This window comes from Sceloporus undulatus, chromosome 1 (assembly GCF_019175285.1).
Source record: "Sceloporus undulatus isolate JIND9_A2432 ecotype Alabama chromosome 1, SceUnd_v1.1, whole genome shotgun sequence".
NCBI classification, from domain to species: domain Eukaryota; kingdom Metazoa; phylum Chordata; class Lepidosauria; order Squamata; family Phrynosomatidae; genus Sceloporus; species Sceloporus undulatus.
The window spans coordinates 192,246,675-192,258,086 of record NC_056522.1 but is presented as its reverse complement, the minus strand read 5'-3'; positions in this window follow the sequence as shown (position 1 = coordinate 192,258,086).

The following is an 11,412-nucleotide window of genomic DNA, read 5'->3' as shown; positions in this document are numbered from 1 at the left end:
ATTCATAGTTTGTTGTGCCACCAGAGCTGTCTGGCAAAGAAGGCTCAGTATCTCACAAAACTACAAATCCCAAAATTCCACAGCATTGAGCCATGACAGTCAAAGAGGTGACAAACTGCATTATTTTTGTAGTGTAGAAACCAGCAGCCTATGAAGGTGTTGCAATCCTTTGTTCATTTATCAATTTGTCTGTGTGTGTGTGTGTGTGTGTGCGAGAGAGAGAGAGAGAGAGAGAGAGAGAGAGAATACTGTAATTTAGTCATTATGTACAATTATCTAACACTTCCATTATAGGATGGATCATAGAATCCAATTTCATATGAAAATAAAATATACGTATTTTGATGTTTTCTTTCACTGCACTTTATACCCCTGATAGAACCATCCAATTAAAAAGATTGTATGTACAGCGCTGTGTAAATTTACAGCGCTTTATAAATAAAAGATGATAATAATAATAATAATAATAATAATATTCACATATGGACAAAAAAAAACCTGGAACCTATTGATAAACTGAACATTCAAAGACTCCATAAAACTTGTAACTTTGACACTGCATTCTTCCCACTATCCTCTTTAGTGCCAAAGACATCACTCTGATTTAATTTGGACACTAGCTTAATCTGTCAAACATCTAGGTAATCCATATTATAGTCTCACATATATATATATATAATGTGTTAAGTAAGATGAGATAAATAATTAGAGCCAAAAAGAGCAAGGAGCTAAGCAAAAAGAGTGTCAATAGAGCAGCATAAAAACAGCATACAGAAAGCAAAAGAAATGTAGAAAAAAGAATCCCTACAAAGCTTTCTAGAAAATATTAAAACATTACAAAAATATGTTACATATTTTAAAAAATGCTTCAGATATAGAATGTGTCCAATTAAAAGGTCAAATTAATAGCAGCTTGATCTTAGAATGGAATATAGGATATGCCATCCACTCTCAAAAAGGAACATTTGACCAAATAAAGAAGACTAAGGCCTCATTCCCATTACGTTTTAAACTGGTTTGCCAATCTGTATGAAGCGGTTCAAATGACCCAGGTTCGCACTTGAACTGAATCGTCAGTGATTCGGAGAAGGTTGTGTGTGTGTGCTCTAGACCCATTTAACCAGCGTCTTTTTGATACTGATTTTTTTCCATGTCTTTTTTGATAAATTGATTCCACACAAGTGTGAACCAGATGCAGATCAGAATCGATTTCAAGAATCAAAGTCACAAATCAATTCAGTGTCAGCGTGAACAGGATGTGGATCGGAATCGATTTACCATGACATAAGGGGTTACCGAGTGGAGAAGCGGAAATTAACAACCTGTGTCTGCCCACCCTTCAACCCTCCCCATTTGCCTTAGCCCACTACCATTTTTACTGCTCATATGACCGATGTCTGATGGACAGAGAAAAACATATACAGTACAGTATATCACTGAAAACGCTTCAAATTGAACCGATTCATTTGCCAATTTGAACTAAAGTGGGTTATTTTGAGAGACTCCAGCAGAAAGCAATTTAAGTTGAATCGATTCATTTGTCAATGTGAACCACAAGTGGGTTGTTTTATTTTATTTTAGAGCAAGAAAATGCGATTGGGACAAATGTAGCGTGAATCACACTCCGTTGTTAAACCGATCCATCGATCCCCATTGCAAAGCAATTTATTTGTAAGTGGGAATGAGGCCAAAGTATAAACAGCAAAATCAAAATACTATTAAAATTTTCAGCACATAAATAGAAATGAAAAGAAGAAAGACATTATACCCAAGAATCATAAGTAAGAAAAATATAATAATCCAATAACAGTTGATAAATAACAGCAAGGTTTAATATTAACAGATAGCAGGTGGAGAAGTGGATCAAAGAGTGAGATTGTCAAAAGATGAGAAAAGGCTGAAATAAAGGCTGGAACAGCATTTTTAAATGGAGAACACAACAACAGAACACACCATGGCATTGAAGATCAGTCAAGTGTGATAAATAAATCCTACAAAAACTAAGAGGCACGGGGAGAGACAAGCGCAAAGGCAAACAAGTTTCTGTGAAAGGGGTGGGTGGGTGAGAACATGTTTCCAGAGGAAGTGATAAAGGATAAGCTGCAACTCTGATAGAAATGGAACAGTAGTGCTGGGTGACAAGATAGGGAAGAACATGGAAATAAATACACCAACATCTTTAAACAATAAAACAAAAAAAGAAAGGACAGCTGAGCGTTAAGCAGCTAGAGTCTTTTGGCACTGTCATGAGCAGGTAGCATGTGGCCCTAGACTATGTGTGTTTATTCAGAAGTAAATTCAACTGAGTTTGATAGGATCTACACCCAGATATGTGTTCACAAGACCACACTGTTTGTGAGATGGGATAAACTGGCAGATCTCCACCTGCTCCAGGTCAAATGGTTTATGCAAGTAAAGCACTGCAGAACTAGTTTTCATCAGAATCACAGCCAAATAATAATGTTAAAATTCTGCATCTCTGTTATGTAACATGGATGACTAGGGTTCCATCAGACTATCAAAACAGCAAAAATAATACAGCATAGAGAATTAAGGAAATATAATTACATTCAAATAAGGTGGTGAAAATGGAGAAGTGCATCTAAACGATGACACGCTCATGTTCTTGAGGCTGTACTTTCTGTTTCACACCATGCTAGCATTGTTAACCTCTGAATTAAAATAAGCTTTATCTCATATATATTCAGAACATTCTGTGATGGTATGACTTCTCTATGTTTAATCCTAGTTGATGACTGTTACATATGCCAGCCAGCTCTTTAAAAAGAGATTTAATTTCCCCTCTTTTTATCATTATTGTAGATGTTGTTGTTGTGTGCCTTCAAGTTATTTCTGAGTTATCGTGACCCTAAGGCAATCCTATCATAGGTTTTACTTGACTAGGTTTGTTCAGAGGAGGTTTGCCATTGCCTTCCCCTGAGGCTGAGAGAGTGTGACTTGCCCAAGGTCACCCAGTGGGTTTTCATGGCTGAGGTGGGAATCAAACCCTGGTCTCCAGGGTCATAGTTCAATGCTCACACCACTGTGTCATACTGGCTCTCATTATTGTAGATAGTGGGATGAAATTATACAAACAACTTATATTTAGAGTTCATGTTCCAGAAAATTATGATATGGCTGGAATGCATAGCATGGATCTTAGTTCAAAATATAGCTTACTGATAATTTTAAAGAAATATATTATATGTTCTAGATTTTTAAAGTTAATACAATATTATTCACTATGTAGCTATGCATAACAAAGCAGAACAGGCAGCCATACTGTACTATTACTAGTAGCAAGCATCCTCCCACACACAAGCCTAGAGTCATAGCCTAGCATTCTATGTGTATAATTTTAGTCAGCTTGACTAATATGTGTGTGTGTGTGTGTGGTTGGTTGGTTCAATAAAAAAAGCTGCTCTTGAAAACCATCAATGCCAAGTTTTCTTTCTGCTTACTGTCCTCAGCAGTGCCTCAGAGAAAAATACACTTTTGTGAATTTCTCTCTAGTCACTGTCAGAGGCAATCACTCCAGCAACATGTCTTTCTCTGCAACAAAGCAAAATGTTCTTGATTTTAAATTTCTTGCCTCCAATTCTTTTCTCCCAAAATTATTTCCACTGATTTTCAAAGTAAACACTTCAGAAAGATCTGATGAGTGAAATTCACTACACTGTGGAAGAAACCTCTACATTACATTAAGCTTATAATCTTTTGCCAAACATTCCTTTACAAACATGAAAGTACAGTCTCACAGGGCAGTGATGTCCTTGTGATATGCTGCATCAGGATAGAGTTTTAAGCCAATACTTTTAGGTATCAGCTAACCTTTAGGTCCTATAATTTTGTGTGGAATTTTGTTCACATCATTGTTTCTAATGCCATAATACTTTGTAGATTATCTTTGAAGAAGGATCCAGCAAGTCCAAAGTGTATTGGATGGAATAAATACCTGGCAGTTTTGAAGAGTACTTTCTATTTTTGTGTTTTTCAGACTACTTTCTATTTTTGTGCTTTTCCCCAAATGAACTATTTAAATTTATATAAATAGGCAAAGAGAGATAAGTAAAAACAAATTAACAATGGATTTGACTTAAATTTACCCAGCTAGAGAAAGAATTCTAATAACAGAGTATGAGTACAGAACAGAAAACATAGAATCATAGAGTCAGAAGGGGCCTCATGGGTTATTAAGTCCAACCCCCCTACTCAGTGCAGGATGTCCAGCTAAAGCATTCCCAGCATGTAGCTATCCAACCTCTTTTTGAAAATGTTTTGAGAAGGAGACTGGCCCTGTACAGACAGGCCAAAATAAAGCTGCTTCGGGTCACTTTGGAGGTATGCTATTTAAATGATGCAGGTGTCCTAAGAGGCCAGAAGCCGTGCCAAAGCCACACTCCAGTCCTAAGGACTAGAGCGTAGCTTTGGTGTGGCTTTCAGACTCATAGGACACGTGCATCATTTGAACATAATACCTCCAAAGTGAGCTGAAACAGCTTTATTTTGGCCTGTCTGTACAGGCCCTCTACCACCTTTCTAGGCAATTGGTTCCATTGCAGAACCATTCTTATTGTCAAGAAGTTCCTTCTAAATCAAAATCTAGGAGTTTATCGTATGCACTTTTCAGCCCGATCTGGGCACGGAACAGATTGGGCTAGAACAGGGGAAAACAGATTTTTTCACACATGGAATTGCACCTGCGCTGCCACCTGACCATCCCCCATCCATCCCCCAGCCGCTGCTTCTCCTGGTGATTTTGGTACCATGGAAGCTTGCCATAGTACCAAAATCAGCTGGCAGAGTGTGGCTTATGGATGGGTAATGGTAGGGCAGCAGCGCAGCAGGAATTTCATGTGCGATAAAATCCATTTTCCCTCGTTCCAGCCCAATCCCATCCTGTGCCCGGATCGGGCTGAAAAGTTCATGCAATAAACTCACTAGTCTTCCATAACTTCAAACCACTGTATATGGTCCTATCCTCTGGAGCAGCAAAGAACAGGCCTGTCATCCATTTGCCTGAAACACATATAATGTCAATAAGACTGGTTGTGGAAATCGTTGTGTTTATTTTCGGTCTGGCTGTACAAGGGGAAACACAGCTTGGAGAAAAGTTGTATATATGCAAGACTCCCTCTTGACCACTGAAAATGGGATCTATAGCTAGCTACTATACTAACACTATGACTCTCTCCTTTTAAAGTGGAGTTAATGAGATCATGGTATCTGCAAAAGTAGGAACAAGCCCATAGCTGAGAGGTAGAGAATATATTCTGAGCGTAAAAGGTCCCATCTTCAGTCCCCAGAATCTCCAGATAATGCTAAGAACGTTTTCTGTCTGAAGCCATGGTGGACTGCTGCCAGGAGATATGGACAGACCTGCGCTGGATTGGACCAATGGTCCGACTGGGCACAAGTGCCTAGGTTTTCTTCCAGAACTGATTAGGGTATCATCTGCTCTCAGTGTTGTCACAGATGCGTACTGATATAGTTGGCAAGAATTTTGTGGTAAATATTATTGTGACTAAACTGGATTTTATAAGTACTCAACACACTGTAAGCCAACATTCCTCATCCTGCTCTTTCAATTTGTTTTTGCTTTATAATACATCTTCATTTCAAAATGGAGTGTTACAGCCTACTGCGCAAATAAAGCAATGGGAGAAAGAAACTCAAGGCTCTCTTCTTCCTGAGATTTAAGTTTAATAGAGGTCAGTCACCAGTTGTGTTGAGGGACAAAACATTTACAAGGACAGAACATTTCAATAGCACTGAAGCACTAAGAGGCAGCGATGCTTTTCAAGGACAAGTTATTTCTATACTATTGCAGGAGAGAGAAACTCTGGCCTGACAGCATGAAGCATTCATATTCATTGGAGAGGACTTCTATCTGATATTCATATTGTCTTTGACTAGTGTAGAAGATGTCTCTTGAAAGGAACATGCTATAAATGGTTGAAGGGTGCATAGTTATTGTATAAAGTCTTCTAAGAGCCAGTGTGGTGCTGTGGTTTGAGCATTTGACTATGATTCTGGAAAATTGAGTTTCAATTCCCTGCCCAGCCACGGAAACCCACTGGGAGACCTTGTGTGAGTCATACACTCTCAGCCCAAGAAAATCCCATGATTTAGGGTCCAAAATACATTGCAGAAATAATCCAGTTTGAGACTGCTTTAACTGCACTGGCTCAATGCAAGGGAGTTTTGGGAACTGCAGTTTTGTGAGGCATTTAGCCTTCTTTGTGAGAGAACTCTGATGCCACAATAAACTACAATTCCCAGGATTCCCTAGCAGTGAGCCAGGGCAGTTGAAGCGGTCTCAAACTGGATTATTTCTGCAGTGTGTTTTGGACCTAGGATTGCCATAAACCAGGAATGACTTGAAGGCACACAACAATAACAGAAATGTTCAATAGCAAGTGCTTCTGACTGAAGGTACAAGATTCCTTCAGTGGCTATTTGCATGGGTTTATAGCAGTGGTTCCCAAAGAGGCCGGGAAAGAGCCGGCGGGGACCGCCAGCACTGGAGGCCTCCCCCTCTTTGCCAGCCCCTGATGCCAGAGGCCCGCTGCCGCCGCTGGAGCCCTCCTGGAGGATCCCAGCGAAGGCAACGGGCCTCTGGGAGGCCCGCTGCTGTCGCAGGAGCCCTCCTGGAGGGCCCCAGCAAAGGTAACGGGCCTTCCAGAGGCCCACTGCTGCCGCCAGAGCCCTCCGGGAGGACCTCAGCAAAGGCAACGGGCCTCTGGGAGGCCCGCTGCAGTCGCAGGAGCCCTCCTGGAGGGCCCCAGCGACGGCAACTGGCCTCCCAGGGGCCCGCTGCCGCCGCCGGAGCCCTCCTGCAGGGTCCCTGCGACGGCAAAGGGCCTCCCAGAAGCCCGCTGCTGCCGTTGGAGCCCTGGGCACCACCATTTTGGGGGAAAAAATGGTGCCGCCCAGAGCAGTGAAAAGCCGCAACCGTCAGCGGTGGCGGCGGTGGCAGGAACAGCCAGGGGCTGGCTGAAAGGCCTCTGCGGGCCACATCCAGCCCGCAGGCCAGAGGGTGCCGACCCCTGATCTAGACTATGCAGTGCCGAAAGGGTGTCAAAAAGCCACTCTGCCACAGCTATGACACCCTTTTTGGAGCAGAAAAAGAACCCACTGTTTGCAGGTTCTTTTTACACTGGGTTGGGGATGTGGCATGCGATTACTGAGTCCCCAGCCCAGTGCTTCTAGGAGCGGCATACAACTGCCCCTTATGGGCTGTCTGTACAGCCCCCTTGTCACTCTTGTGGCAGCAATCAAGTAGGTGGCTGAGCAGCAATTGAGAAGCTCCTCACCCACGCCAGCCTTGCGGTAGAGGTGTCACTAAGGGGAATGGAAAGTGCAGGCCACACTGGGTGACACCTCAAGTGGAGTATCACCACAGCCACCACCCTAGAAACATCACTGTTGTTTCCTAAATGTCCACTTTTGGAAGAAAAGGGGCATAGCATTAATGTATCTTGCAAGACATGGGAAGTCCAGTGGAAGAAAACGGAGCTCCAAACACTCTCTGGGAGAAGAGGAGACTAGGCAGGACTTTCTGAGTTACTTCATCTTCCTGGTAGGGCCTGGCCCCATCCATGAGAGAGGGAGAAGCAAGAAGAAGAATGAGAGAGTGAGAGTGTGACAAAGGCTGCAGTCTGCCATGGACAGTTTCATGCAACCCTCATCCCCATCATGGTTCTAAAGGTTGTCTTTCTTGCACACCAATACTTTGACTGAGACCCCCCCTGCTGCCCCCTTTCCCCCTCACTGCCCCCCCTTCTGCCCCCCCCTGGATCTTTCCACCGCCCCCTGGGTGGGCATACCACGTCTATAGACATGTGTGTATTCATGTAGATACCGAATCCTATAAAGTCTTTCAGGTTTATACAGTGTGCCCTTGCGTGTCCCTCCCCCAAGTATGGGGAAAATGCGTATGCTCAAATCCTATTCATTTTAATGGGGGAGGCTTCTATGTGTGGCTCAGCATGCATGCCATAGGTGCACACACCATTATATCTCCCACGGCTTAACCTTCTGTGTAAGGTTTAAGCCGCATATGGTGCGCCTGTGTGTGGTGCAGGCGCACTGTATATAGATTTATATAGCTTAGATAGATTTCTTTTTGTGAAGAGGGCAAAGATTGATGGTCTGACCGGGACCCACTCATGGCTCTAATGTCAGTGGCATAATGAATATCCTCTGCATTTTCATTTGGACTTTAAAATAGGCTCAAGCATCTTGGATAACTCCACTAAAGTTCAGAGTAAAATACAGAGTGGATTTACTGCCACTGGGAACTGATAGTTGCCACTGAACATGATCTTTCTAGTTCTGAAAGCTTCATGATTGTGGCATAAAAAGGAATGATCTGCTGTAATTCAGTAAGTAGTGGGGGGGGGGGGGGGATAAGTAGGTATTGTCAATTTTCATAGAACAAATGCAGATGAGTATTGTCTGCCTAAAAGATCTGCTTTAGGTCTTCTGAACACAAAGATTAATGAAATGCCTGGAAAACAGTATGAAGAATGAAATGGCAAAATTATGACATCAACTAATTCAGTTCAATTAAGTCTGAAAACTAATCTGTGAATAGGAGCAAAAGGACGTCAAAGAGCTAAGAAAATGGAAAATAACGAGAAAGAATAATGTTAATGTTGAAACATGCTAATTGTGCCCACTGGAAAGAATAATCTTAATTATACTTCTACAGCATTCAGTACTGAAGAAACTTCTTACAGTTTGAGAAGAAAGCTTGCAACTGTGGATACCATCAACAATGGAAAGAAAACTCCAAGTTTTAATATAACAGTAGGCAATATAGAGTAACTGTAGAAGAAGCCATTCACATAATAATAATTGTTTGTTTAGACTAGAGCAGTGGTGGAGATCATGTGGCCCTCCAAATGTTGTTGACATGCAAATCCCAGCAGTCCTAGTGCAAGAAATATTGGGAATTGCAGTCCAACTATTTTTGCAAGGCCACAAAATTCCTACCCCTGGTTTAGGGATTTTTAAATTTTTATTTTTTATTTATTTTTTGGCAGAATAGTGGCTGGATTTTAATGACACAAAAGGACAGTGCGTTCCCACATGTTTTTCTTCATCCACTACCATTAGTTATATTTAGGTGTATTATTAAACAAATCTTAAGACATTTCACATTTTCTGCTGATTTCCAGGGTGACTAGAGGAACATCATTGGACGCCTAATCCTTGGGCTTGTACTTTCTCTGTCCTTTTCTTTGATCAGATGACTCCCATGTCATGCCACAAACTGCTTTTCAAATGTTCCTCAGTTTCAACAAAATTTAGCTGTGTGATAGGAGATGGGATGAAGATTTCTGCTTTTAAGTGTAAAACCTTTTTTTGCCTTGCTCAACATGTGCTACGTCATGCCTTTTGGGATCCCATGCTTTGGTACTATATCATAACTAAGGCCAACTCCTAGCCCCAACTAGAGTAGACCCACTGAATCTTTTGCTGAATAGTTAAGACAACACATGGGTAAACACAATGGATTTTATGGCTCCAGGAGTAGCAAATGGATTTAGCCCTTAGCCCTCATGTAATATAATGTAGCTTTCATTTAATTATTTGTTTTAGCATGTTTATCCTGCCCTGCCAAAATAATAATAATAATAATAATAATAATAATAATAATAATAATAATTTCACACAAATTTGCCTTTAACTTTTAACCAGTAGTTAGCCTTAACTTTTAACTTAAATTAGCCTAATTAATTTCCCTTTGTTTTTAAATGGTCTATGTTATTTAACTCAATATTAATTTTAATCTGATAGTTTAATTGCACTGCAGCCACTCCCTCACAAACCATAAGGTTGTGAGTCCAATACCAGTGAAAGGGCTCAAGCTCGACCCAGGCTTGCATCCTTCCATAAGTTGCTAAACTGAGTACCCAGCTTGTTGGGGGCAATTAGCTTACACTCTGTAAACCGCTTAGTGAGTGCTTAAGTGCACTGATAAGCGGTATAGAAATGTACTTGCTATTGCTATAAATAACAGTAGTAGTAGTAATAATAATGAGCAATAAGACCTGAAATTATTTTTAAAAATGTCTAAAACAATCAGATAAAAAAAATTAAAACCCTTCATACAATTTACTTGACTGAAATATTAGTACAATCGTCCCCCCACATTCACTGGGTTTGGGAAACTGTATGGTCAATATCTGCCAGAAGTTGATCACAGGTTCATGCTGGAGGCCGTACAAATGCCTAGAGAACTGTTTTCTCTAAGAGCTTCTAGGTTCTCCAGCACAATTCTATGGTCAACCTCCGGCAGAATTGTGCTGGAGGACTTAGATATTCCTAGAGGGAACATATTAATCAAACTTGCAAATAACCAAATCCTCAAAAGTCAAAGCTGCAAATGTGGAGGCCCAACTGTACTCTCAGGTGAAGGGCAATCTTAAATCCTTCTCTGGCAGTATGTTCTTAACCTTCGACATCAATAGAGCTTTAAAGTATTTAACTTTAATTTGATAGTAATATTTTTTAGGGTCATTTTCTAATTAGAACAATCTACTTTGTTCTAATCTGAGTAACCCAAGACATGTACATTTACCATATTTGCCTGCTGAGAGGAATACTGTATCCATTTTTACTCTGGATGTTTTGTGAATCAACACTAGAGGGTGATCTTGTTTCTGAAATGCTCCATGTCTGTTCTCCCATATTATTTATCAGCCAAACACATTCTGTTTTAAATTACCTCATCCTTCAGAACTGGGAACACTAAAGAATGAAGTTTGTGTTCAGCTCATGAAATTAAGAAGCTGCTCTATATGGTTTTTATCTTGTGCCAGAAAGTGATGAAGGGTGAAAAGTCAAAGCATGTCCGTATGAAAAACTATCAGTGGAAATTCATGTATTTATATATTGCATTGGTTTCAGTGAGAATTAACTCCCCATTGCATTTAGGATTTGGATTCCAGTTTTGATTGCAGTTTAAAGGCTTGGGATTGTTTATTAATGTTCTGAATTTGTTTTGGAGAGAAAATATATTTTATCGGAAGAATTTCTCTTCTGCTTGTTATCTTGTTTTCTAATTGCCAACTCTTGTAGGATAGACTATTGTGGGAAACTGAGACATAGGCTGCATCCACACTGCAGAAATAATCCAGTTTGACACTGCTTTAATTGCCATGGCTCCATGCAATGGGATTGTGGGATTTGTAGTTCGTGGTGGCACTCTCTGACAGAGAAGGCTAAATTACAAAACTACAGATCACAGAATTCCACAGCACTGAACCATAGCAGTTAAAGCTGTGCCAAACTGGAGTATTTCTGCAGTGCAGACAGTCAAAATGGCTCCTGAAGAAGAGGCATCAATATTCCTGGGAGAACCTCAACATTTGCAGCAGCACAGACAATATTAAAAACAAC